Raw genomic sequence first — 21,994 nt, 5'->3', positions numbered from 1 at the left:
TAAAGTGTGCTTCCCCTGCAGTGACCTCCTGAAGCCCCAGGTGGCTTACCTCACCCTTAGCTTAGAATGTCCCCCCGTGCCCACGCCCCCTTCTCCTGCACGAGGGGCTCCCAGACAAGTGCATGTGATTAAGTTGGGCTATTTTCTCTTGCTGATCTGTCTCAAGTCTGTTTGATGATTAGACCACCCGGAAGAACCTGGGAGGTAGAGGAACCTCCTCCCAACCCTGGGGACCACTGTTCCCCGTGTGCAGTCCTTTTTTGAGGACGTGGTCAGTAAAGGAGAAAGTGGATTTTTGTCTTCTTCCTTCTTGGTAGCAGAATGATCAACTGCTTCACCGCAGACATTTTGTACCGAGCGCCGGGAGCATTACAAACGGGAACGTGGCCACTGTTTAATTTTTTTATTAGCTTTATCGAGTAATTTATCACAGTCTAGCTACTCGACACCGGTCCATTATTGTCAGGAGCGGGCTCCGCAGTTAACTACTGAGACAAGACAAAGCCCAGGTCCTTAGTCATGGGGACAAGGCAGAGCCCGTAGTGACGGGCAGGGAAGGCAGGTGGGGTCACTGGAGAACTGGGGGTTCGGGTGAAGGCACGGCCTGCGGAGTGGGGGGCAGGGCAGGACCGGGGCGGGGGTGATGAGGGCAGGCTGTGCTACGACAGCCGACCCTGGTGGAAAGAGCCAGGTTCGGAGTTTGAGGCAGTGATACAAAGACTCTTCACACCCTGACTGGTGTGGCTCCGTGGGCTGGGCATCATCCTGCAAACAGAAAGGTCACTGGTTTGATTCCTGGTCAAGGCCCATGTCTGGGTTATGGGTTTGGGCCCTGGTTGGGGCATGTATGTGAGGCACTTACGGTGCTTCTCCCCTTCTCTTTCTCCCTCCCTTCCTTTCCCTCTAAATTTTTTTTTAAAAAGACTCGTAAAGGGTGAAAATTGTTGCTTCTTTCCGCCGAGGAGCTGGTGGGCCTTTGGGGGGTTTCAGGAATGAATGATCGCGTCTTTTGCCCGGGCTCCCACCATAGTAAAGTCAGGCTGATCGAAGCCAGCAAACTGCTTCCGGCTGGGTGTGGGCGGCTTCCGCCCTCATTTTCTAAAGTGCAGATTTGCTAACACAGCTGTGGTTTCCACAAGCCAGCGAGACAAATGACCCTCATCTGTGGCTTGGAAATTTCAAAAATACAGGGTCCAGCAGAAGGAAGGCCTGCTTGAGTATGGTTGGTAGGGTAATAGTATGGGTGTGATAATTTATAATTTAATTTGAACATCTCACCTAAAATGTCACAGGGTGTGCTTGAGTGTGATATAATTATGTTACAGAATGACATGCTGATGATTGTGTAAGAAAAGAGTTTGTAACAAAAAGAGGGGCGTTATTTGTGCCAGACCCTGTACACACACATACCTATCATATATGTGGCGTGAGTACGCCAAACCCTGAGTTCATTCGTGTATTGTTATTGAATTATTGCGTTATTTTCCATACAAACAACTGTGAACCTACCTTTGCCCCACCCTGTGTGTGTGTCTTTCTCTCTCTATATATGCACACACAAATATGTGTACGTGCACACACATACACACATATAAACATGTATATGCATGCATATTTATATGCATATTTTGGTCTTAGCATGTCATATATTCAAAATCCATCAGACTAGAGGTGTTCAAGTCAAAATGAACTATGCTGCTGATTGATCAGTTATGGTTTGTTTCTATCACCATTTGTTTCCACTCGTAAATGGTGATAGCTGAGTACAGTTGCCACCGGCGCATCCTCATGCCCCGGGGAATGGAAGGAGGGCCACCCAGAGAGTCCTGGTCAGCTCCGGGCACGTCGCCCCCATCCTGAAGGCCATCCTGAGGGCCTCATGTCCACCTTGCACCGGCCTTTGCAGGTGGGACGTCATGAGTCTCTGGGCGACAGAGACTCGAGGGTTTTACGAACGTGGCCGTGACCAGCAAAACAACAACAACGACCGAAAACAGGGGCAGCTCCCTGAACTGCCTTCCTGGCTCAGAGCAGCAGGGCTGGGTGGGAGGGGGCTGGCGAGGGGTGATAAATTCAACAGCAGAGACTAGAATGATCCTGGCTGGCTTAATTGTTTTTTAAAGCTATTTGTGTGCTTTTTAGCCAGAATAAAGAAATCATGCATAAGTATAAAAATAAGCATGTTTTATAATGAGAGAAACTTGTGGGGGAAAAAACTTTAAGTTTTAGATTTTTAAGAACTTGTTATGAGTGAAATAATATTTTTAATATTTCTCTTTTCAAAGAAGGCAATTATTCAGATACCTGAAAAGACTCCGCTGTGTTGGGTGGGTGGGGAAGGGTGTGGGAGGGTGTAGACCCAGGACTCACATCTGGGGGCCCGTGTGGCCCATTTCATGAATAAATTTCCTGGAAATACAGTTGCATTTGATACTATATTTTAATTTCACTTGAAAGACCTAAGTAATGTACATTCTGAAACGAATAACAAAAACTGTACGACTTAGAAACACATTTTCATAAAATTCTTTCAAAAGGGGAGGGTAGAAGATGATTTTTGGTGCAACTAAAGCTTAAAACCCCTCCCCTGGGCTTCAGCGAGCACCTCACAGAGCACCCCCTGCCCCCACAGAGACTCTCAGAGGCACTTCCCCCACTGCGGTGTCCCTGGGTGGGGCGGAGCCCTGCGAGCAGGCAAACAGCACAGGTGTGAAGTTACCGTATCTCTGCTCTGACACCCTCACGGATGGCCCTGCTCTGAGGTCAGGCCAGCTGTTTGGATGGCTCTGGGAAGCTCCCAAGTCTGACCCAGGCTCCAGAGGTTTTCAAGCCGCAGCATAGATTCTTCAGGGTAAATCTTGCACCTGCTCTGCAAAGTAGACCCATGCAGAGGTGGACAAGGACAGCGTCCAGACCTGTGGTGCCCTCCCTGCCTTGGTCCCCATCCGAAGCATCAACTCCATGCCCCTGTGGCACCTGCCCTGCCCCAACCTTCTCCGAGCACCTGTAGAATTAGCTCGTGTGTGTGTGTTCACTGGGGGACAGGAGGGAGAAGCAGCTCCTTCTGTCCACATTGTAGCCACTCGTGGCCACCCTCGCCCCTGCCCCCTTGCCAAGGCTGCCAGCCGGGCCTTAGTCTTGGGTCTTTTTCTCCTGGAAATCATGTTGCTTAAAAGAACAGGATCCCTATCAGTGGTCTCACCTTCATGCCTCACCAGTCCTGACTTATCTAACTTGGCATTCAAAGCCGTGCTTATCAGAAAGCCCGGGATGTGGGTTTGAAATAAAACTGTAGAGGCTGACCTTTAATGAAGTTTGCTTAACAATAAACGGTGGCGGTTAGAACCGGCACTGCTTCTGCTGAAACGCTGCAAAGGGCACAGCAGGTACCCACGTAGGCTTAGCTCTCGCACTGTACCTGGGCGTCTGCAATTGTTCCATTTACTGTCTAAAATGCTGGCGTTCAACAGTGTGATAAGAATATTAGTCTTGACATGATAAAAAAAAAAAAAGTGTTTTATTCAACAAGGCGGAGAGAACAGACACCGCTGGCTTCCCGAGGGAGGGTAGGTGCAGGGGCGCTGGTGATAACAGCCTTCGATGGTCCCAGGTGAAAAAGTGGTTGGAAAACACCCGGAGCTTGACACTCTCCAGGCTGAGCTCCATGGTTCACCCATCGGGGGTTCATTCTAGAAGGGGTTAGTGAAAAATGCATTGATTCACATGATTTCAGGAAGTGAATATCTTTAATTTGGGGTTCTTAGAGCCATGGCAGCCATCTTGAAAGTCTAGACTACATCACAGTAATGAAGCGGGTATGAGTAAGGGAGGCGCTTTGCTAAAAGCTACTGCAGGCCGTGTTTCAGAGGAAGGTGGTGCGTCCTGAGTGGTAGTATTAGCAGCAGCAGCAGCAGCAGTAGCCGTAGCAGCAGTATCAGTGGCAGTAGCGGCAGTAATAGTACTCCTAGTAGGAATAGCAGTGGCAGGAGCTGCAGCCGCAGCATCAATAGTAGTAACGGTAGTAACAGTACTACGAGTAGTAACAGCAGTGGCAGTAGCAGCAGCAGTAATAGTAGCAGTAGCATTAGCAGCGGCAGCATTGATAGTAGTAACAGTACTACTAGTGGTAACAGTAGCAGTCGCGGTGGCGGTGGTAGTAATTGGGCGTTTAGTAGGTGCCAGCTACCCTCTTAAGCCTTTTAGATATTGTCACTCATGTCAACCTAACTACATGGCTACGAGGCTTTACAAAGGAGGAAACTGAGGCACCAAGAGGTTATGTAACTTCTTTCCTGTGCCCGGATTCCTGGGATGCAAGAGGTTTCCTGAGGAGTGTTGTTGGGGGCAACCCTCTGGGCACTGAAGGAAGCAGAGTTGGGCAGAGGAAAACATGAAGCTGAGGTATAGGCACCGCAGGGGCCTCAGTCACCACCTGGGGGGCCTGGGAGTTCTGATCTGCTGTCACTGGGTGCAGACCCCCTGCAGAGAGGGGCAGCAGTCCCAGGCTAGGTGGCTGTCTCCAGGGAAGTTTGTAGGGTGGGGTGGGAGAGGATGGGGATGGGATTAGGGTCAGGGTGGGTGCTGACGATGGGCATTTGGGCACACGCAGCCAGGAGCCATCCAGGGTAGGATCCAAGAGTCTGTACCCTTGGAGATGCAGGACTGTGTCACTTGTCCCTACATCCTGAGCTGGCCTGTTAGCTCAGGAACTTGTTATCTGTACAGGAGAAATAGCACCATGCAAGGAAAGAGTCACAAAGTCACGTGAAAGGCCAGAGCGTGGTGTGTCTGTCCACCTGGACTGGCTCAGACAGGGGAGGTCTACAAGGCAGGCAGTGGGACCTCTACACAGAACCCTTTGCTCTGTAACAGGACACCAGCCGGTGAGGGCCAGCCAGACCAAGCCTGAGTCTAGCTCTGAGGAGCTTGTCTAACCAGAACTCTGGTAGATGGGAACCAACCCCCCAGGAAGCCTGCCACCGGCCCACAGCCAGAGAAGCCAGGTCCCGCCAGGAAAGCCTGTGACCTTGCGGCAGTCCTGGATCGCTGCCAGGCACAGCAGGGCTTGCCCTCCCACCTAAGGAAGTCCCCCAGGGCAGAGCTGGGGCCACCAGGATGTCTCAGTACCGCAGCACAGGGAGCCTGGTCCTTCCTGCTGGACCAGGTGCACAAAAGGGCAGGTGGCCACCAAATGCTGCCTCTCCTCTGCTTTCCAAGTGGGATTTTTTTTTGTTTGTTTTGCAATTTTCCTGTTTTTCCTCCATCATTAGGAGTTGGGTGTGTTGGGGACAAAGTTATAACTGCCCCCAGAGTCAGGCTTAAGGGGCCCTGCCAATCTCAGTGAGCACCTATCAGCCAGCACCCTGATGTGGGGAGTCTCCCCATGGAGGAGAGAGTGCTGGGGTGGGTGGGGACCAAGGTCAGACACTGGCACTCAGGGGCCTGGAGGAGGATGCGGAAAGGGGAGTGTTGGCCCTCCCCACACCCCTTTCCCCTACAACTGCCTCCTGCTGGTTCTGAAGCAAGAGGCCTATGGGCCTTGGGGTCTCTAGGGACAGACTGGGAACAGGGGCCCTTCCCAAGTCTTGGTGACAAGAGTCCAGGCCCCTGATTCTGATCCAGCCGCCCATGAGCCGGTCATTCCCACAGACCCATCCCTGGCCTCAGCCCACCTGTGGGCCAGGCAGGTCAGGCATGTCCCCGAGCCCGTGTCTTCAGCTGTAGAGTGGAGAACTCAAAGTACCTATCTCTCCAAGAGCATGGTGACGGGCACAGTAAATGTTTAATAAAAGGTAATTGTTCTTTTATAGGCCAGAGACCCAGGGCATGCTGAGCCTGGGGCCAAGCTTTAGAATATGCTTCAACCATGACGAATGACAAGTACCAAAACCTGTTTTGGTCTGAACTGCTGGGATCTGCATTCCTCCCTAGAACCTGCCGAAAGCACGTGGCTGTGCCAAGAGGCCCACGGGGGGCAAGCGCTCCCGGAGTGGGCAAGGGCCCTCAACCCCCTCTTAGGGACACACCAGAGGGCCCCGGGCTCACCAAGAGCTTCCTGGGGCTTCTAAAAACAAAGTGCGGAACCTCCTCTTACATCATGTTGCCTAGCAACACATTCTCTGTGTCCTGGACCCTGTATTTCAAGGAACTAGTTAATTCTCTTTTGCTCGTCTGACTATGGGCACCCATGGGACTCTCGGAGCTGGTTAACCTCAAACCTCCCAGAATTATCGTCTCTGTCCTAAGCAGCATGGGACCAAGGATCAATAGCCCCATCATTCCTACCAAGGGACTCATTTCCTGGTACAGACCTTTTAAAAACAGTTCGTTAATTATTGTACATACATCATTTATAAAATAATGAAATATTCCATATATACAACAGAATATAGTTAATGTAAAAAGGTATAAAAAAAATAAAGTGACCACCTATGGTGTCACTGTCCAGCTTAAGAAATGAATTGTCGCCAATACCATTACATCCAGAACCCAGTTTCTGGCCTGGTCCATTCCTGCCAGGGGAAACCACCACACTGAATCACGTGTTTATTCGTTTCTTTCTCTTTTTCAGTTCTATCGTATGCCTTTAAACAAATTTAATGTTTCTATGAATGCTCAGCGTTGGTGGGACTCGTCTGTGGCGGTGGGGACAGCTTTGGCTTTCCCATTTTCGTTGCTCTGTGGAGTTCCACCCTATGACTGTACCACCGGTTCCTGTCAGCACTTGGGCTGCTTCCAGGTCTCTGCAGTAGAAATAGTGTTTCCGTGGACATTCCTGTGGAAGCTCCTGAGCACTCTGCAAGAATCTTTAGGGCACACACTTAGGAGTGGAATTTCTGGGAGAAATTTTGTGTCCCCTCGAGACAGTGCTGCACGATACTGGAAAGTTTCCCAGAGTGGCTGTGCCAAACTAGACCCTCCTCCTTTCTTCTCGCCTTCCCTCCAGCTGACTACATTTTGGCCATACACAGTGTTGGTGTTGAGTAACTTTACTTATTTTTGCCAGTTTAGCACTTGTTTGTGTTTGGAGTGAAATAGACACTACATGAAATTTACCGTTTTAACCATTTCCAAGTGCACAGTTCAGCGGCATTAAGTACATTCACTGAGCAGCCGTCACCGCCGTCTGGGTCCAGAGCTTCCCACCCTCCCAAACTGAAACATCGTCCCCATTAAACGCTCACTCCCCATCCCCCACCCTGGGTACTGCCACCTGTTTTCTGGCTCTGTGGGGTTTGACCACCCGGGGACCTTGCAGAAATGGAGCCATAGTGCTTGTCCTTCTCTGTCTGGCTCACTTCACTCAGCTGGATGTCCCCCTCGCTGTTCTCCCCTGTCCCGCATACTGTGAGGAGGTGTCCTTACAAGGACTTGGTTAGAGGACTTGGCCTCCTGCAGTGGAGGGAGCTGCCTGACCAGACTCCACATGAGTCTGGTCTTCGATGCTGAGGCCGAAGCCTGAAGATCCCAGGGCAGGGAAGGAGGCTGTCTTAGGCGGCCCAGGCTGCCTGGCGAAATACTGCAGGGTGGGGGGCTGAACCAACAGACATTTATTTTCTCGCAGTTCTGGAGGCTGGAAGTCCGAGGTCAGGGTGCCAGCCTGTTCCATACCTGGTGAGGGGTCTCTTCCTGGCTTGCAGGTGGATGTCTCCTTGTGGTGTCCTCACGTGGCCTTTCCTCGGGGAGTGGACATGGAGAGAGAGGCAGAGACACAGATACACAGAGAGAGAGAGAGAGAGAGAGAGAGATCTCTATTTTTCCCATAAGGGCCGTCAATCCTATCACCCACCAATCCACCCCAAGACCTTATTGAACCTTAATTACCTAAAAGCTCTATCACTATATAGAGTTACCTTAGAGTTCGGACTTCAACATATGGCCTGGGGTGGAGGTCATCACTCAGTCCACAGCACATGTAAAATCGGGGAGATCAGGACAAGCTGGGACCCATATACATGAGCTGAAGCCCACAGAGCCAGACTGTAGCCCTGACCTTGACAAGTTTTTCCTGAAGAAGTGGGGGAGGGGAGGTGGCAGCCACCTTATCATCGCAGAGCTAAACACACATGGGGTGCAGGAGCTGGGCAAGCTGGGGAGCTGGGGGAAAGGGGGCTGTGCAGGCCTGGCCACTGCCTCCTGGGAGGAGGTGAGCCCGCTGACCAGTGTCAAGGTGTGGGAGCAAAACTGGCCCTGCTTCATTTCTGCCCTCCAAATCTCCCAAGATCTCTCACGGTCCAGCCTAACCAGAAATGCATTCTGGTGAAGCTCTCACAGTGCAAAGCCACCGTGTCTTCTAAAAGATCTGACACTATATTTTCACATATGGTCTTTCATTCACCCGTGCTGATTTACGTGTATGATGTGATGTAGGATACTCACTCCATGTTTTTCCATTTGGATAATGGGTTTTCCCATGAGACTTCTGCACTGATCTGCATGCCCCCCCCCCCTTCCCCTTCACCCCGTGACCTTCATGCCTCCACATACACCTGATTCTCCTATGCGCTCCGTTCTTTCCCATTGCTGCTTCTTTGCCCTACACCAACACCATTTCAGAGCTTCTACAATGATGTTATCACCCTCAGTCTCTTACATTCGATTTTCTGAATGGGGTGGTTTATTTGGGAATAATCCTGCCAAGTCTTTGCTGCTCTTCCACTGTGTCTTGGTGATTCTTGGCCCTTTATCCTGTCATGCTCTTGCATATTTATTTTAGACTGAGCTCGTCAATGCACTCCAAGACACATGTATTAGAATTTTGGTTGTAATTGTATTAAATCCATTATGTCGATTTAAAGAAACAGTTGTTATAACATTGAGGCTTCTATAATATTGTATTTTCTACACATGATTGCATATCTCTCCATTTATTCAGTCTTTGTTACCTTTCAGTAAAGGCTTATACTTTTCTCCATAGTAGTTTTCACATATTTTGATAGATCTATTTAATTAAGGCAACAAATTTTTCGTTGCCATTTAAGTGGTATACCTTTGCAGTTTTTCTCAGTTTTTTATGACCCATCTCAAATATGCAGACGATAAGAAGATTAGTACAAGGAAAACATGTGCACCCTCCTCCCAGACCCAACAGTTATTAGCATGTTTCCGTACGTGGCTTTTTCTTGATGAACCATTTGAAATTAAGATGCAGACATTGTGACAGGCCTCTTCAAGATCTCCTGCCAGCTCACACAGCCGTTTTCACAGTGAGCGGCACGTGTAATATTTGCATTTCCCACGCTTAGTTGGTGTATGGAAGAATGCGAGTTATCTTTGTGTGTTTACTCTGTTCGTATCTAGTACAGGCAGCTAAGCTTCCTTAATTCTCATGACTTTTTCTTGATTCTTTGAGGTTTTTGTGGGTATACATTATATCTTCAAATAATGACAGAATTGTCTCTTCTTTTGTAATTTTCACTGGTTTAATTTCCTTTTCCTCATCGACTACCTAGGCTTAAACCTTCAGCACGATGCTGGGCCGGGTGTTTCTAGAAGTAAGGCTTTCCTTTTTTTTTTTTTTTAGATTTTATTTATTTATTTTTAGAGGGGGAAGGGAGGCAGAAAGAGAGGGAAACATCTACGTGTGGTTGCCTCTCAAGCGCCCCCTACTGGGAACCTGACCCACAACCAAGGCATGTACCCGGACTGGGAATCTAACTGGCGACCCTTTGGTTGGAAGGCCAGCGTTCAATCCACGAAGCCACACCAGCCAGGGCATAATCTTTTTCATTTTATCATCAAGGGTATTTTGCAGGATTTATATAGATGTCTTTTATCAGGTAAGAAAGTTTTCTTTTACTTCACTTTTGCAAAGGACTTTTTGCAAAATCCTTCTGGATGTGTGTTGAATTTTATTAAATGGTCATTCTAAATATGTTAAGACGACTCTATAATTTTTCTGTTTTAATGTGTTATTGTGTTGGAATATACCGAAAGCTGCTTTTCTAATGTTAAAGCAATGTTACATTCCTAGGATAAACCCATCTTGGTCATAATCTTTTTAAGGCATTGTTAGACGCATTTTCCTAATATTTGTTTGGGATTTGACATTTATATTTATGAATTAGTTGGGCTTGTGATTTTCCTCAAACTATCCCCCTGGCTTAGGCATTGATGAGTTGAACAGTATTTTCTATATACCTATTCCTTTGAAGAATTTTTAAAACTCTGGAATAGCGTGCTTCTTAACTGTTTCTAAGAAATAACCTGGAAAACCATCTGGCTAATTATTTCACGCAGGTGTCTATGTATGCCCATTAATGGCTTGCTCATTGTGTTCTTCAAATCTTCTCTATTTTTGCTGTTTGAGTTTTGTTGGTTGCTTGGTTGGGTCACTTGACCTTTCGTGACTACAAGGGAGGAAGGTGAATTTGTGAAGATCTTGTGATTCTAGACATTTTTTCTTTAAATATTTTGGAAACTATGTTGTTAGGTATACACAAGCTCACAGCGGTAATGCTGTCCGACTGATTTGTATATTTTGTCATTATAAAGCGACTCTCCTTATTCTCGGTGCAACTTTTTATTCTAAAGTCTATTTTTCACTATTAATATAGCCAAACCAGCTTTCTTTTACCTGTGCCCATTCCACATAAATAACTTATAGCTGTCTCAAAAATTAGATAATTTGATCATTTATATTTTAAAAAATTCTGTTCATATAAGCTGGACCGTTTGGAGCACTTGCATGCATTGTGATAACTGATGAATTTGCATATAGCTCTACATTTACCTTTGCGTTGTTTTTCTGGGTTCAGTTTCGCTCCTCCTCCTCCCCTCATCCTTCTCCTTTGCTTTACTGCCCTTGGTATCGTTGACTTTTCCCCCGTATCCCATTGTTTCTGTGTTAGGTTTAGAAACAATCAACATACAGTCTATTTTCATTCTTTCGTATTATCCTTTTAACAAACACACTCAACAAAGTCTAAAGTTAATCAGTGTGTTTATTCTTCTCCAGAATAATACAATCATTGAAATGCTTTAATTTCGTTCATTCCACTAGGGGTGATACTATGTTTTCGTGCTCTTATTTTCCAGCATTTTACTTCTACTTTTTTGTTGCTGATGTCGTTTCCTTACCTTTACAAATTAAACATTTTCAATGGTGTTAGTTTATGCTGTCCATGTTTGGTTGGACTTACCCATATTATTACCATTTTCTTGGTCACCATTTCCTCTGGCATTTCCTTCTGGGATTATTTTATGTTTTACTGAACTGCATGCTTTTCAGGTGTCTTTATTGTGGTCAGCACTGTCTGGATTGGTCTGGCAATGTCTTCGCCCTCCTTCTTGAAGGATACTTGTTGTACAGTAAATAAAATTCTAGGTTGACAATCACTTCTCCCCACCACTCTAAATGTTTTATTCTACCATATTCTACCTTCTGTTTGGGGATATTTTGTTTCAAGGTGTTTTTTAGTTCTTGTCTTTATTTGGGGGGTTCTGTATTTTCACTATATTATGTTTAGCTGTGGATCCCTCTTTTTTCCTGTTGGGATTTGTTTTGCTTCGATAATCTAAAAATTCATGACTTTCATCAATTTGGGGAAATTCTCAATCACTATTACTTCAAATGTCGTTTCTACCTTGTTCTCTTATTATCACATTTGGAGATCGAATCAGATGTATTTTAGATTGTCATCCCTCTGCTTCATACGACTTCGCTTCTGCAACTTAGTCCCCGTGTGTGAATTTCTTCAGGTTTATATTTCGCGTCATTGATTCCTTCTTCAGTTATTGGAAATTTGCACCTTTTTTATTCCTAAAAGTTCTCTTTAGTGTTCTCTGCCCATTTCTGCCAGGTAATTTTAAACAATCTTTTCTTCATATTCACTTTTTAGATTCTCTTTTATTTTATTTAAATAGTAAACATGCTTACTTTCTCATCTGTGTCTAATAATGGCAATATCTATGATTATATTGCTTGCTGTTTTGGTCTACTTTTATATCGTATTTTAATTGCTTTTAATTAAATCTCATTGTGATTGTGGCTGTGTGGGGGTTTATCCTGGGTTAAGGGGTGTATTAGTTAGGGTTCTCCAAAGGAAGCACAAGTGATCGGTGTGTGTGTGTGTATTACAGAATTGACTCATGTGATTATGAAGACCCAGAAGCCCCATGCCCTGTGACCTGCAAGCTGGAGAACCAGGAAAGCTGGCGGTGTCATTCAGTGTGAGCCCAAAGACCCGAGAACCAGGGGTGCCGATGGCTGAGGGCAGAGACAGCAAATTCCCCCTTCCTCTGCCTCCTTGTTCTATGTAGCCCCTCAAAGGATTGGGTGACGCCCACCCCATTGGGGAGGACAGATCTTCCTCACTCAGACTGTTGACTGAAATGTTAACCCCCTTCCTAACACAACCTCGCAGACACACCCAGAAAGAACAGTTTACCAGCTGTCTGGCCATCGCTTAGTGAAGTTGAGTTGGCACGTGAAATTAGCCACCGCGGCAATGTTCCACTAGAGAGGATATGAATTTGCTTCTGCCATATGCCTGGGGCACTGCCAGCCTAGGACCACTGGGTGGAGTTGCCTCCCCAAGCTGGTGGTCTGCTCCTGTGGGCTGTGTGGACCCCAACGAAAATTCCAGAATGTTGCCAAAAGAAGGGGAAATGAGTGTTGAGAAAGCAACCACCACAGGAGGGCTGAATGTAGAGACACACCCAGACTCCCTGGTGTGTAGCAGACATCGGGCTTTGGGGAACAGTGGTGTCCGTCATTCCCAGGGGCTCCAAACCCACTAGTCAAAGCAGGTGAGAGAGCTGCCACCACAGGAAGGCATGACCTGTTTGGTCTTGGAGGGTCTTCTGCTTCGACAAGCCGGACACCAGTGAAGTGTGAGAGATGGGCAGGACTGGGCTGGATGCAGGACAATCCCCTATTGTGGGTGTAAGGGGGAGGGCCCAGGGACGGGTGGAAGAACTTACTAGGGAAGTCCAGCTCCCAGGGACACCAGGCCAGGAAGGAGCGCTGAGCCAAGGCAGCACGTGACTTGGAATGAAGTCGGTTTTCTAGTCTTTCCTCCTTATTCTAAAGTAATCCACATTGTTTGGTGTATTGCAAACACGACTGGAATGAGTCTCTTAATGGGGGCTGCTGGCTGGTGGGGAGCTATGCCTTCTGGACTAAGGTTTATCTGTCTCGCTGCTTTTCCTCCCTTTGCCTTTGGTGGGCGGGAAGTCCTAGCGCTACTTCTGGGGATGTTCAGAGGTGGGGGGAAGGAACTTAAGACCTGAGAGCAGAGAAAGGCGGCTCAAGAGGACCGCGGAGGGGCCTGCGCACGCGGCGCTGCGTCCTTCGGCGCTAGCGCCCGGGTCAGCGGTCCCCAGCGGCCGACTCCTGGGTCCTCGCCGCGGCACAGAGGCCAGGCGGGGCTCGGGGACCTGGCTCGGGCCGGCCGTCTACAGGAGCTCGAGAAGTAGCAGCTCCTGGCTTTACAAGGGGTCTAGTCAGCGCTTGCCGGGACCCCTCTCCTCAACCCAAATGGAGTCCTCGGGCTGGAAGCGCCCGCGACAGACGAGGTCCAACTGACTTGGAGAGGGAAATGCGCTGCTCTCCAGCCCCAAACTGCGGGCGGGGAATCGAGGCCCGGGGAGCGTCCCCGGAGCTCCCTCTCCGTCCCGCCGCAGGCCAGGGCCAGGAGCGCGTCCCGAGCTTTCCCCAGGGGAACGCCTCCTCCCGCCGCCCCCGCCCCGCCCGGACCGGCCCAGCGGGAGCCGCGGCTCCGGCCGGCCCCTCCCTCCGCCAGAGGTGACCCGTACCTGCACTGGGGGTGTCGCCCTGGGCACTCGGACACCGCCTCCTGGGATTAAAGCGAGAGCCGGGGAGGGTCGGAGACTCCCTGGCGGGGCCGAGGAGGACACGGGCTCAGTGGGAGGCGGAGGAGGAGGAAGGACGAGGGGCGGGAGTACCGCGTCCGGGGAGCTGCAGGTAAGCGTCTCTGCGGCGGGTACGGGTTGAGGGCTCCTGGGGGCAAGAGTGAGGACCTGGGCGCCGAGGGCGACCCCCGCACTCGGTGGGAGTGTGGGAGGTGAGGCCAGGTGTGCTCAGCGCGAGCGCGGCAGGTGCGGGACTCAAGGAGCCGAGCGGAGCAAAGCGCCCTCCGTGGGGGCTGGGAGGATGCCGCGTGCCTGGGACCCCTTGGCGCGCCGCTCCGAGGCCCCTGGCAGCGTGCGTCTGGGGCAGGTTGCCCTGGAGTCCCTGACTAACTGACCTAAGAAGAGGGTGCCTCGGGGGTTCCTCGGGTGGATCATTTCGGACCGAACCGACTCCTACGCCACTTGCTCTCTGTAGCCCCGAGATGGGGACCAGGGGCGCACATTTCTCCTTCGGGAACGAGGAAGAGGAGGGGATTGTGGATCCTTTTCTTTGTTTCGGGAAAATCTCTGCAGCCCAGAGTGTTACCTGAACTCCTGCTTCTTGGTTCCCTCCGGAGGTGGGGAGAAACTGGAACCTCGCAGAGATGCCCAGAGCGATACGGCCGGCGTGGCGGGGACGGTTCCTGCGCGAGGCACGAACGGCTCGGCGGCCCCCGGGGAGGGACTGCCCTTAGCCCGAGCCCATTGCCGCGCCCCGGCAGCGGCGATGAAAGCCGTCTACCTGGGCACTGGGCCCCGCAGGAACCGGTCGGGTGGAGCAGTCCTGGACTTTCGGCGCTCGCTCCCTGCAGGAGAAGTTCGGGCACCGAGGAGCTTCGGTCCATCGCATGTGGGAGTCGGGGCAGTCGCCGGGCAGCCAAGCGCACCAGCCAGGCAGTGGGCACCTTGCTTGCGGCCCCACGGCCCCTGCGGGAGAATTGCTTTACGGCCTGAAAGTTTGCGCGTCCGCCCAGAGAGGCCCTGTTTGCCGGTGGCTCTGGGCACTGGCTCATGCCCAGGCATTTACGTGTTCGAAGCCACGAGCGGGAGGGGCACAGAGCGGCCCCGCCTGATGGCACAGCGCCGTGGTCCCGAACTCGGTTTGGGGTGCACAGACGACAGCCCTGGTGGGGTTTGGGGTGCCCGAGGTCGGCCTGCTAGGCATGGTTGCCCAGGGCTCTGCCTCCAGGCTGCAGCACCCCTCCATTCAAACACGCTCGGTATTCCTGGGGCTAAGGTCAGGGGCACCCACAGGCGTGCCGAACCGTGTGTTCCTGGCGCTCACAGCTGTGGAGAGCCACTCAAAGAATGGAAAATTACAGAGACAGTAAAGAGGAGTTCCATGATGTTTAGAAAACCTGAAGTGAGGGGAGGGTTGTTGACTTTGCCTGGGAGGTGGGACCGGTGGCCAGGAAGTGAGAATAGAGCCAACCTCCCCACCACCATCCCCCCACTAAGGGTGGGGACAGGGAATGTGGCTCAGAGTCTTCTGAGGACAGGGGACCTGAGTGCGCAGGCACTGAAGAAGCCCAGGCTCCTGGGCCATCCCTGCTGCTGAGGGGGAGGGGAAGGTTGAGGGGGGTGGTTCTGGTAGGCCAGGTGATTGGGAGCCTCCCAGGAATTCACCAGAGCTTGCTCCCTGCTCCCCCAGCTTTACCAGAGGTGAGGTCTGCCTCCACCCCCTGCCCCAGCAGATGCTACTGGGCAGATGAGGTTAGAGCGGGAGGCAAGGGCCCCACTGAGCAAGCAAACACTCAGCTCTGGGCCCCTGCGGATAGGTCATTGAAACCTCTCTTTCTGTTTTTCAAAAATAGCAACAGGTGAACAGCATGGGCCTTGGCTCTTGGTTTGGACATTTGTTTTGTTCCCCAGCAACTTCCTTTTTATGGATGCCCCCAAGGTCAACCTTCTAACAGCTGGCTGTGCTGTTCCTGGAGTGCCTTGGAGATTGGCACCTCACACCCTGGCTGCCCCGCCTGCCCTAGGCAGGCACCTTAGTTGTAGGAGCAAATTGGACCATACCGGTATTAGGATAACAGCAAATATGGATGTGGCACTTTCTTTTAGACAGGCGTTATTCCTTACCTATTTAATGACGTTAAAAGGAAGCTGGCAGAGAGGTGAGCTCACGTGTCCAAGTTCCTTTAGGGGACCTGGGGATGAGGGCCGGCCGTCTGGCTCTTGCCTCCCTTAAGGGGGGTTGAGTGCAGGAAAGCCAGTGGAGAGAAGGAGGCAGGGATTCTGAGAACAAGGCTTGGGGATCCTCACCGGAAGGGGGCTTACTTGTGGGCCAGGCTAATGGCCCCCTAACCTGAGGCCAGCCCCCCTGGGCTGTGTGCCGCCCCCTTCCAGTGTGACCCGGCAGTGTGCCTGGAACTCCTCAGTGGGCCTGACCATCCTGGGGGATGAGGCATCCAGGGACAAGATGCTGGTGAAATGTCTTATAGAGTGAGAAACCTAGACGCCCACAGGACATTGTGCCAGGAATACTCATCACCTTGTAAGTGTGCAGACTGTCCCTCTGGGTCTGCCAGGAAGCACAAACCAGCACCCTGGCCGGCGACTCTCACTCTTTTCCGCCTAAACCTGCGGCAGGAGTCCTGGGGGGACTTTGTAACAATGTGGGATCCTTGCCCTGGTTCCAGCTGCTGCAGCAGACTCTGGGAGCGGGGAGTCTATTTTTCTAAATCGTTCAGAAACTCCCCCTCCTCTCTAAGCCTTGGGCATGGACACAGAAAGGGAAGGCAATTTATCGACTTGGTTGGTTTGGGTTACTTAAGGATCGGAAGCTGTCCCAGCTGGGGAGTGCTGTTGCGGAGGGTCTGGAGGGGCATTGCCCACCACTGTTCTCAGTCACTGCTCTGGGTTCCGCCAGGGTGGCCCCACTTCCCACAATTGCTGAGCCATTACTGCTCTCCCTGGCCCCTCCTTACTTTCCAGGGTACCTGCCAGGGACCCCTGAGATTGGGCCTGCCCCAGAACAAATTAGGTGGCTGCTGGTCATGGGCCTAAGAGATGGGATCTGTACTGGGCTGGGCTTGCTGAGCCCCTTCCTGACTTCAGGTTGGGGAGCCCCAGAGGTCATCTTGGGGAGCTCTGGCTGGCAAGTCCTTAGGACAGTGGGTGCTGGTGTAAGACAAGGGGACACACGGTGCCCCTAGGACCCCCACTACAGGGGAAGCCCCTGAAGCCCCTAGCAGAAGGCTGGGCTGCTCATGCAGGCGGCCTGGGGACCGTCTAGAGCAGGGGTCTGAGGTCGGGAGGGAGAAGAGCCCAGCCTGGGACCTGGCTTGTCCTAGCCACCAGACAGTGGTCGGGAGAAGAGGAACTGGGACGCTGGCGGGGGGGTTGTCACAGGCAGTGGCAGAAGTACCTCGGGAGGAAGGCAGACACCGATTTTCAGGAGGGGGAGCTTGAAGAAAGGAGGTGACCCAAAGACATGCTTTTGCTCTTATTAGAGGTGAGCTAGGGAGGAAGAGGAGGAAAGGACTTGCTCCAGGGGACAATGGCAGGCATTTGGTTTGGGTGTCCGGGTGGAGGAAAGGCCTCAGACATCAATGGGGAGGGGGTGGCGTTGGGTGGGGTGAAAGAGGGGGTGTGGGTACAGAAGTGTGATAAGGAAGACAAAATGTTTGGAGGCACCAGGTGTTCGCAGGTGTGCCTGCTGACGTCTGGAAGTTCACGCAAGGACAGAACAGACGGGAGACTGAGGGCGCCCGGGGAGGCCGGAAAGACAGGGCGCGGTGCTGGCGGTTTAGTAGACGCTTGCTGGAAACATGTTTCCGAGTGGGAGCTGAACTGGGAGATGAAACAAAGCCCGGTCTTTATTGCTGCTGGTTCGTTTGTGGCTTGAGACCCAGTGTCGGGTTCCCTCTCAGGTCACTGCCTTCCAAGGGGCCTTCCTGGCCGGGCGCCGCCCCTGACCTCATTTCAGCCCTCGGTCTGGGTTTTCTAGGGACGACGGGCTTCACTCTTCAAGTTTCTGACCACACAGAAGAAAAGGTCATCACGGCTGGCCTCCCAGCTGAAGCCCAGTTCTGTTCTAGAATATTCTTGAGAAATGATCTTCCAGTATTAAATCAAACATTTTTAGGATTGATAACTCTGTCCTTTCCAAGGCAACCCAGTTGACGTTTGAACTTTCTCTTGGTTGAAACATGGTTTCCCTGGACTGAGTTAAACCCACCTTGCTGGCACTTCTGACCATTTTCATCCTGGTTTCGTCCTTTGGGTTTACACGGAGTCAGTGGAGCCCCCTTCCCCAGGACAGCCCCTTAGATACAGGAAGGTGGACCCTAGCTGCCGACGTTGTGTTAGGGCGGAGCGCTCCCCCTGTGTTGGGCATGTCCTTCTGCTAACCTTGTTTATTGATATTATCCCCATTTCCCAGACCGACTGGGGCAAGTTCTTTAGCCAGCAGCCTTCGACACTCCCTCCTGGAGGGACCTGGGGCCGTCTGGTCAGGTGGGTACCTGGGGCTCAGTCACTCAGGGGTGCACTCAGCTTTGGGCACCTGGACCTGCGGGGTTTTGTCCAGGTGCGGAGGCTTTCCAGCTCTCTCGCTCTTACATTGCATCTGACTCATTTGGCCTTTGGAACTCAAAAAAACACTGGAACCATTTCTTTGTGAGACACTAGCTAGATTTAAAACAAATAAAAATAAAAAGGGACCACACCCAATGCCTGCCCTGAAACATGTGTGGGGACAATGAGACATTCATCGAAAAAGAACTGTGGATGTGGCAGGCAACGCCTCTCCGGAGGTGACATCTGTCTGTCTCTCTCATCACTGTGTATATGCCGTTTGTCAACTTCCCTTACGCATGTTTGTGTAGAACTGTTATTTAAACCTACCACTGCCTGTTAACTTTAACCCTGCATGGTGTCCCCACAGGCCTGAGAGCATCGTTTTGTGTAATGTGATTTTGTTGCGCATTCGAGACGTAAGGGACTTTCGTGGGCCATCTGTTCACTGTGTAGGGAGTACCTGCTGTGGTTGCTTGCTTTGGAGTTTGAAGAAGGGACATAGAATCTGAGGCCCCGGAAGGTGGGGCTTGTTGGCCTGTCACACCTTGTCACCCCTGCCGCCCCTTGAAGGCGCCCAGTGGGGCTCCGTGCCACAGTGGATGCATGCATGGGGGTGAGTGGGAAAGTTGGCGCAGCCTCCGTCTTAGGGAACACCCCTGAGCCCCTGCGTAGGAACCAGCATCTGGGAGAGTAGGCTCGTTTGTATTAGTTTGGGGGTTTCCAGAGGAGGCTCCAGCAGACGTGTGCTGGGGTGCCCAGAGGGAAGACACCTTGAGAAGAGACTGCTCTTGTTTGGGAATGCTCTGTCAGGTCATGGGGTGCAGCTAGTAGGAGTCCACGGCACCATCGCAGGTGACTCAGGTGTGACTCGGCTTCTGGAAAGGAAGGCCCACAGTGGACCGAAACGAGACCTGTTCTGTGGCGTGACTCACGTGGAGGATGGTGGAAGTGGTTGACAACAAGGTGGGCTTAGGGCCTTCGAGGCTCATCTGCCTTTTTGTCACTTAAAGGAAAAGTGCTTCATTGTGGCTGGCATTTGGAAGGAAGAACCATCACCCATGTCCTTTAAATGACAGCAAAGAACATTCGTGGCAGCGTTCTTTCTCTCTCTCTCCCCCTTCCTCCCCCTCTCGTTTTCTCTCTCTTTCCCGTATCTAAGTGGCCTGGCTCCTTTCAGGAACCAGTTAGAGACTTGCTATCTTGTGTGGGCGTGGACATGCCGTTGGGAGAGAGGAGCCAGACCCAAGGAGCTCTCCGGGTCTTCTTTCAGACCCAGTTCCATTGTGGGAACCTCCCTCCTCCCTGCTGCTTGGCCGGAGAACGTTACCGGCAGCACGGGTCTTGCCTTCTGTTCCAAAGTCCAGGGAGCCTCACTGGGCACACTCAGTGTTTTGGTTCTAAGTTTTGTGGGCCGTGGGATCGCTGGATGAGACAGAATATCCTGCCGTTCCTCTGGGTCCTCGGGATTTTGCTGGACAATTCGTGGCCGCGGCTCCCTGTGTGCCTTCCTCTCTGCTCCCGGCTGCCTTGTCTCGCTGTTAGGGATCTTGAATGAATAGGAAGCCTGGATTTGGAGCATCGATTCCTTTCAGAGGGCTCCTCGCCTGGGAAAGCCGCCAGTGGGATCGAATGTTCGTTTCCTGAAACTTCATCCAAATCTATAACTGGTGAGATAGCTCAGAGGCACAGGCGGTGACTGCCACCCGAGAGCAGATGAACCAGAGCGGCAAGAAAGTTAGCTTGGCCAGGGCTCTTCTGAAAGTAATCTTAGGAAGGTGACGAATTTATTCCTGCTTAGACCAGAGGGGAGTGGAGCTTATTGCGTGGGTGTTGAGTCTTAGAAGGCTCTCTCCTCAAGGGGCAGAGGCAGGACAGGTATTCCTGTGTGATAAGCACACCGTTTAAAGGCTGAATTGTTAGACTGATATTCTAAATGGTGGCCCCTCCCTCTTGCATACCAATCAGTTCTCTCTCCTCTTACGCAGAAAGCTACTGACTTTTATTTAAAAAGTCTTCAAAAACCTCAGTGCTATCAATATGCCCTTGTTCTTATATTTTATCTACGTGAAGAAGAAAAAAATGATCTGGTGTATTTGGGGGAATCTGTTCACTGAGGTTTCCCAAAATGAAAAAAAATCCTCGTATTTTTTCCATGTTATTTTTGGATCATTGAATCAGATGATAATTTTGCTAAGGAGACAGCAAGGCAGTAGGTGTGCGGGCTCTGTTGCCTTGGGCTTGGCTGGATTCTCAGAGCTGGTTGACGTCAAGCTGGTAGCTCTGGAGCACTTACCAGGTGCAAATCTGCAAATGCCACGGTTGCCCCCTCCCCTCCTCCTGCCCCCAGCAGGCGGCAACAGTCATCAGCCTTTCAATCACTTTTGTTTAAAAGAGAAATAGCCTTGGCTGGGGTGGCTCAGTGGACTGAGTGCCAGCCTGTGAACCAAAGGGTTGCCTGTTCGATTCCCAGTCAGGGCACACGCCTGGGTTGCGGGCCAGGCCCCCAGTAGGGGCCACTCCGGAGGCAACCACACATTGATGTTTCTCTCCCTTTCTTTCTCCCTCCCTTCCCCTCACTTAAGTAAGTAAGTAAATACTTAGTAATTAAATAAAAGAGAACCGTACCCAGCACGTATTGTGTGTCAGGCACTAAGAGCTTCACCAGCATCCACACGTCTACCAACACCCATCTGTTACTGTCATCGCCTTTTGCTGGCACACAACCGTTCACTGACTTGCCCCGGGTCACAGCTAGTGAAGGACTGAGGTGGGGTCTGGATCCAGAGGCTAGTCCCAGAGGTCGTGGGCTTAGCCACACGCTGTGCTGCCTGCTGCTGTTGGAGCACCTGCTGTATGCCTGGTGTCTGAAAGTAGTCAGACCTGATCTGGCCAGCTTCGAAGTCCAGAGCTCTCTCGTTGGAACATGGTCTTGTGGACGGATGGATGGTTGCAAAGGCCCTTCCTTGAAGCTTCTTTGGTTGTGGCCGGAAAGCAGGGAAGAGGCCTCGTTTGCGCCCAGGAGGGAGAGCGACATCAGATGGGGCTTTCCTATAGAGCTTTGAATGTTGACGGTCTTTCTAGATGTTACTGTGAACTATTCAGAGACATCAGCAAACAAATGGCCCGGGGCTTTCCTTTCCTTCGAAACCACCCAAAGGACTAGTTCTGAATTTCTTTTGTTCCTGGATTTAGGCCAGTAGATGGAGGAGTGGGTGGGTGTGGATGTGTTTTATTTTTTAAGTATGTGTTTATTAAGAAATGGAAGATTTCATATGGCTTCTTTAAAAAGTCAGGTGTGGCCTCTACCTGGTCCTAAGTCCTAGACCACCTGCTCAGGGTGCGTGGCCCCTTCCTCTCCTTGCGCCCGCGGGTGCTCTCTGTGTGTCTGATGGCACCCGCTGTCACTTGGCGCCGGGCACTGCCTGTACGCTATCACTGAATCCTCAACAGAACAAGACAGTGTCCATGACTACGTCCGTCCTGTCCCAGATTCAGAGAGGTTCAGCCGTTGCCCAGTGGTACCTTCAGGAAGTGGCCCTGCCAGAGCTGGCCCCAGGTGTTCGCCTCCCTGTGGCCTTTGCGGAACCTGAGGCTTCCAGTCACCTAATGTAGG

General features: G+C 51.3%; 1 protein-coding gene across 3 annotated transcripts in view; it reads left to right on the top strand.

Moving 5' to 3' along the window:
* Positions 1-13,771: 13,771 nt before the first annotated feature.
* The window catches only part of TMPRSS2 (transmembrane serine protease 2), a 31,614-nt gene continuing 23,391 nt past the window's right edge, over positions 13,772-21,994 (top strand). Inside the window, exon 1 of one of the 3 annotated variants that reach the window (XM_024561824.3) lies at positions 13,772-13,927. The gene's annotated coding sequence lies outside the window, so the exon portion shown is untranslated. Of the gene's footprint in view, positions 13,928-18,244; positions 18,319-19,804; positions 20,049-21,994 lie in introns of those variants that run through there. The other 2 variants (XM_024561832.3, XM_045196002.3) reach the window with 2 other exon arrangements.

Source organism: Desmodus rotundus, chromosome 2 (genome assembly GCF_022682495.2).
Source record: "Desmodus rotundus isolate HL8 chromosome 2, HLdesRot8A.1, whole genome shotgun sequence".
NCBI lineage: Eukaryota > Metazoa > Chordata > Mammalia > Chiroptera > Phyllostomidae > Desmodus > Desmodus rotundus.
The sequence above is the reverse complement of the archived record's forward strand: the minus strand, read 5'-3'. Positions and strand labels throughout refer to the sequence as shown.